The following is a 6,403-nucleotide window of genomic DNA, read 5'->3' on the forward strand; positions in this document are numbered from 1 at the left end:
GATTTAAGGGCCTAGATCTGATCAACAGAGTGCCTGATAAACTATGGAATGAGGTTTGTGACACTGTACAGGAGACAGGGATCAAGACCATCCCCATGGGAAAAAAAAATGCAAAAAAGCCAAATGGCTGTCTGGGGAGGCCTTACAAATAGCTGTGAAAAGAAGAGAGGAGAAAAGCAAAGGAGAAAAGGAAAGATATAAGCATCTGAATGCAAATTCCAAAGCATAGCAAGAAGAGATAAGAAAGCCTTCTTCAAGGATCAATGCAAAGAAATAGAGGAAAACAACAGAATGGGAAAGACTAGAGATCTCTTCAAGAAAATTAGAGATACCAAAGGAACATTTCATGCAAAGATGGGCTCAATAAAGGACAGAAATGGTATGGACCTAAGAGAAGCAGAAGATACTAAGAAGAGGTGACAAGAATACACAGAACAACTGTTCAAAAAACTTCTTCATGATCTGAATAATCAAGATGGTGTGGGCACTCATCTAGAGCCAGACATCCTGGAATGGGAAGTCAAGTGGACCTTAGTAAGCATCATTATGAACAAAGCTAGTGGAGGTGATGGCATTCCAGTTGAGCTATTTCAAATCCTGAAAGATGATGCTGTGAAAGTGCTGCACTCAGTATGCCCGCAAATGTGGAAAACTCAGCAGTGGCCACAGGACTGGAAAAGGTCAGTTTCAAACTACTGCACAATTGCACTCATCTCACATGCTAGTAAAGTAATGTTCAAAATTCTCCAAGCCAGGCTTCAGCAATACGTGAACCATGAACTTCCTGATATTCAAGCTGGTTTTAGAAAAGGCAGAGGAACCAGAGATCAAATTGCCAACATTCTCTGGATCATGGAAAAAGCAAGAGAGTTCCAGAAAAACATCTATTTCTGCTTTATTGACTATGCCAAAGCCTTTGACTGTGTGGATCACAGTAAACTGTGGAAGATTCTGAGAGAGAGGGGAATACCAAACCACCTGACCTGCCTCTTGAGAAATTTATATGTAGGTCAGGAAGCAACAGTTAGAACTGGACATGGAACGACAGACTGGTTCCAAATAGGAAAAGGAGTACGTCAAGGCTGTATATTGTCACCCTGCTTATTTAACTTATATGCAGAGTACATCTCAAGAAGCGCGGGACTGTAAGAAACAGAAGCTGGAATCAAGATTTCCGGGAGAAATATCAATAACCTCAGATATGCAGATGACACCACCCTTCTGGCAGAAAGCGAAGAGGAGCTAAAAAGCCTCTTGATGAAAGTGAAAGAGGAAAGTGAAAAAGTTGGCTTAAAGCTCAACATTCAGAAAATGAAGATCATGGCATCTGGTCCCATCACTTCATGGGAAATAGATGGGGAATCAGTAGAAGCAGTGTCAGACTTTATTTTTTGGGGGGCTCCAAAATCACTGCAGATGGTGACTGCAGCCAGGAAATTAAAAGACGCTTACTCCTTGGAAGAAACGTTATGACCAACCTAGATAGCATATTCAAAAGCAGAGACATTACTTTGCTGACTAAGGTCCATCTAGCCAAGGCTATGGTTTCTCCAGTGGTCATGTATGGCTGTGAAAGTTGGATTGTGAAGAAAGCTGAGCACGAAAGAATTGATGCTTTTGAACTGTGGTGTTGGAGAAGACTCTTGAGAGTCCCTTGGACTGCAAGGAGATCCAACCTGTCCATTCTGAAGGAGATCAGCTGTGGGATTTCTTTGGAAGGAATGATGCTAAAGTGAAACTCCAGTACTTTGGCCATCTCATGCAAAGAGTTGATTGGAAAAGACTCTGATGCTGGGAGGGATTGGGGGCAGGAGGAGAAGGGGACGACAGAGGATGAGATAGCTGGATGGCATCACCAACTTCATGGACGTTAATCTGAGTGTACTCCGGGAGTTTGTGGTGTACAGGGAGGCCTGGCGTGCTGCAATTCATGGGGTCGCAAAGAGTCAGACACGACTGAGTGACTGAACTATCTTCATCATCGAATCATCTGTTGATGGACACTTAGCTTGTTTCCATACTTTGGCTTTGTGATTAATGGGGCAATAAATATGGAGGTACATATTTTTGATAGCCTATTTTTATTTCCATTTGATATATACCCATAACTGGGATTGCTGGATCAATGGTAGATCTATTCTTAATTTTTGAGGAATCTCCATAATGTTTTCTGTAGCAGCTGAGCCCATTTGTGTATCCCCACCCACAGTGTACAAGCATTCTCTTCTCACCACATCCTTACCAACACCTGTGCTCTCCCTTTTTCTCTATGACTGCAATTCTAACAGTTGTGAAGTGGTGTATCATTGTGGCTTTAAATTACATTTCCCTGATGATTAATTATTTGAATACAAAAAGAACCAAACTGAGCATATCACAAATAAAATGTCAAAAGGTAAAGACAAGGAGATAATCTTAAAAGCTGCAAGAGAAAAGCAACTTGTTGCACACAAGAGAACTTTCTTAAGGCTATCAGGAGCTTTTTCACTAGAATGTTTCAGCCCAAAGGCAGTGGTACTATATACTCAAAGTGCTGAAAGAAAAACTTCCCAACCAACAGTGGTCTGTCTGGGTAAGTTGTCCTTCAGGATTGAAGGAATGATAGGTAGTTTTCCAGGAAAACGAATCTGATGATTTTACACTAGATTGACTTTACAACAAATGTTAAAGGCACTTTTTCAAGCAGAAACAAAAGGTCACTAATTAGCAATGCAAAACATTCAGGGGTCCTACTGGATTTCTGACTTTCTGCCCACATCTGGCTGGTGATCACCCACAAAATTTTATGTCTTTATCATGCCGCGTATTATCTCTTGCTTTGAATTATGCATATATGGACATGTTTCTCGGAGAAGGAAATGGCAACCCACTCCAGTATTCTTGCCTGGAGAATCCCGTGGACAGAGGAGCCTGGTGAGCAGCTGTCCATAGGGTCGCACAGAGTTGGATACGACTGAAGTGACATAGCATGCATGTATGCATTAGAGAAGGAAATGGCAACCCACTCCAGTGTTCTTGCCTGGAGAATCCCAGGGATGGGGGAGCCTAGTGGGCTGCCATCTATGGGGTCACATAGAGTCAGACACGACTGACATGACTTAGCAGCAGCAGCAGCAGCTGCAGGACGTGTTTCTCATCTCTTTTCCTGAGCTCTATATTGCTTACTGGATCATTTCCAGAGGTCCCTAACCTCCAAAATCTAATGTCTGATGATCTGAGGTGGAGCTAATGTAATAATAATAGAAATAAAGTGCACATAAATGTAATGTGCTTGAATTATCCTGAAACGATGCCCCCACCCCCTGTCTGTGAAAAAATTGTCTGCCATGAAACTGGTCTCTGGTGTCAAAAAGGTTGGGGACCCACTGGTTACGTCATTCAAACCACCAAGCACAGTGCTTTGCACTTTATGAAAAAGTAAAACTGTTAGTCACTCAATTGTGTCCAACTCTTGAGACCCCATGGACTGTGACCCACCAGGCTCCTCTGTCCATGGACTTCTCCAGGCAAGAATACTGGAGTGGGTAGCCATTCCCTTCTCCAGGGGGATCTTCCTGACACAAGAATTGAACCCGGGTCTCCTGCACTGCGGGCAGAGTCTTCACCATCTGAGCTACAGGGACGCTACTTTGCTGGGGTCCAGCCCCAGTGGATCCAGGGTAATTCGAAGCGGGGATGGAGTCGGCGTCCTAGGAAAGAACTTATTTAATTACAGATATAAAGAGACATTAGAAAAGAATAGTGTAGTGGGAAAATCAGTGGAGAAAAAGAGGCTGAATAACTTGGTTTACATGGAAAACCAATAAAACTCCAAGACAAGGAGTTTGCACACCTAAGTAGGCCACCGGCGCCGGCTTGAACAGCAGAGGGTGCCCCACCTTGGGCTCCCTCTCGCGTGGGTCTTAGAAGCCAGGGAAAGTAAGTAGACGTGGCGAGCCTCCACGCTCCAGATGGGAATTCAGCCAGGAAAGAAGAGAATGAGAAAAGACCACACGGGGGAAACCATCTTTCCAGGAACCGGTCCGTTTCTTTATTTTCCAGGTCCACTTTTATACTTTTAGTTGCACATAGACATGTGTTCTCAGCATGTCTTTGTTCTTACGAGGGTCTTGCATTTGTTTTACAATAGCTTCTGGTCTGGAGGCCGATTAACATTTTATGGCCCCACATTTCTTTCTATAGATAAAGGTTAATTGATCAGAAAAGTTGTTTCCCCTTAAGATCTATTTAGTCTTAAGAGTGATAAAGTTACATTTTTACATAGCAAGGACACAGTGATGTATAACAAAGAAAGAGGAGTACAGTGATCTATAACAAAAGAGGAAATTCATTAAGTCAAAAAGTCTAGTATTGCTAACATCAAAACTACTATATTTCTTTTTCTACATTCCAATTACATTGATTAACATACTCCCAGGTGCCTAAGGATATGGAGGCCTGGCGGCAATCATTAACTCAGCAATGAAACCCTGCAGCAACATGATTTCTAAGTAACTCGCTAATACTATACTAATAATTTTCTAACTTCTCAAAAGAATCTGTTTTTAGAAAGTTAAAGCATGTTGGGAGGCTGTAAACAATCACATGTGGGCGGATCATCCTGTCAGGCAGGCTAGAGAGCCATCAGAGGAGTTTTTGGACTGAAACACCCTTGCCACACCCAGGAGATTTATTAACTGGAGTCCTAAGTTAACTCCTTTTCAGAGAGAGATGGTGGGGGATAGCCCCCTAACGTCAGAAGTATGGGAGAAAGCACAATGCAGGAAGGCAGGCAGACTCTGGTTTTGGGCAGATGCATGAGCAGATCCAGCGAGGCTCCCTTAAGGCCCGGCTCGCCTTTGCCTGTCCAGCCCCTTAACCTCATGACCGTTGCCACAGGTGGGACACCTCGTGCTGGCTCCTTGCTCTTGAATTATTTAGAAATAAGATTGGTGCAGCAGATAGCATCATTTCACTGAGGAGATGAGAGCAGGCTTTAAGATGCGGCTTTGGAGTTAGATTGAGTGGATTTGAATCCCAGTTCTGCCCTTCATAGGCGTCCCTGGTGGCTCAATGCAGGAGACATGGGTTCGGTCCCTGGGCCAGGAAGATTCCCTGGAGAAGGGAATGGCTACCCACTCCAGTATTCTTGCCTGGAGAAGTCCATGGACAGAGGAGCCTGGTGGGCTATAGTCCATGGGATTGCAAACCTTGTGACATGACTGAGCGGCCAACACTTCTGCCCTTCATAGGCTGGGCGACCTTGGGCTGCTTAGTGCTGTGACCTGCAGTCTTCTCATTTGTAAGAAGGGAATGGTAGGAGTACATCTCTCATCATCTTGCTGGATAAATTAAGATGAGATAAAACTTGCAAGGATTTCTGTATTGGTATTTCTGTATTGCGCCTCTGGTAATACTATGGGCAACATGTTCAGAGAATCAATAATGCCAAATAAAAGCTTTTTTTTTTTTTGACTGAGGCACTCAGAAAGCAAATAAATTTCTCAACATATAGAAATAACAAGAAAAAACATAAGCCTCAGAGGGTGGTTGGCTAGGGCCAGCATTTCCCCAGGAGGAGACATCTACCCCTGGTAGCCTACGTCCTGAGGTTTAATTGGCATGTATATGAAGGCTAGGGAAAAAAATACAGCATGTGTTGTGGTTGGATTAGAGGCAACAGCCCTTCCCAAGCCACTAAAAACAGGGACTTCAGTTTGGAAGGAAGAGAAACACTGATAATTTTTACAAATTTTATTTTTATATAGGTAAATTGGACATATACCATTTTATAAGTTTAAGGTGTTAATGTGTTGATTTGACATATTTATGTATTGTAATATGCTTACCACTATGGCATTAGCTAACAGACCTATCCTATCACATAATTATCATTTCCTTTTCCATGTGGGAACAACTGAGATCTACTCTCTTAGGAACTTTGAAGTTTATAGTGGCGTATTGCTGTCTATAGTCACTACGCTGTGCATTAGATCTCTAGGACTTGTCTAGTAATTACATGTTGTACCCTTTATAACATATCTCCAGTTCCCTTAGCCCTCAGCCTCTGGTCGTTGCAGCCCCATAGCTGTTTTATCCGCCTGGCTTTCTTAGAATGCACATACGAGTGGCCTCTCGTGGCCTTTCTCCACCTGACTTTAAGTGTAATTTCCTCTAGGTCCATCCATGTTACCACAAATATGCGGATTTCCTTCTTTCTCACAGCTAAATACTATTCCATCGTTTATAGGCACACACACATATACACTGGGTCGTCACCATCCGTTCCTCCATGGCAGACGCTTGGATTATATCTTGGCTGTCGTGACTAACACTGGAATAAACCCGGCAGTGCAGATCTTTTCCCGTATCTTGTTACCCTTCCCTGTGCATATATAATCAGAAGTGGAATTGCCAGTTCAGA

Source organism: Ovis canadensis, chromosome 15, assembly GCF_042477335.2.
Source record: "Ovis canadensis isolate MfBH-ARS-UI-01 breed Bighorn chromosome 15, ARS-UI_OviCan_v2, whole genome shotgun sequence".
NCBI classification, from domain to species: domain Eukaryota; kingdom Metazoa; phylum Chordata; class Mammalia; order Artiodactyla; family Bovidae; genus Ovis; species Ovis canadensis.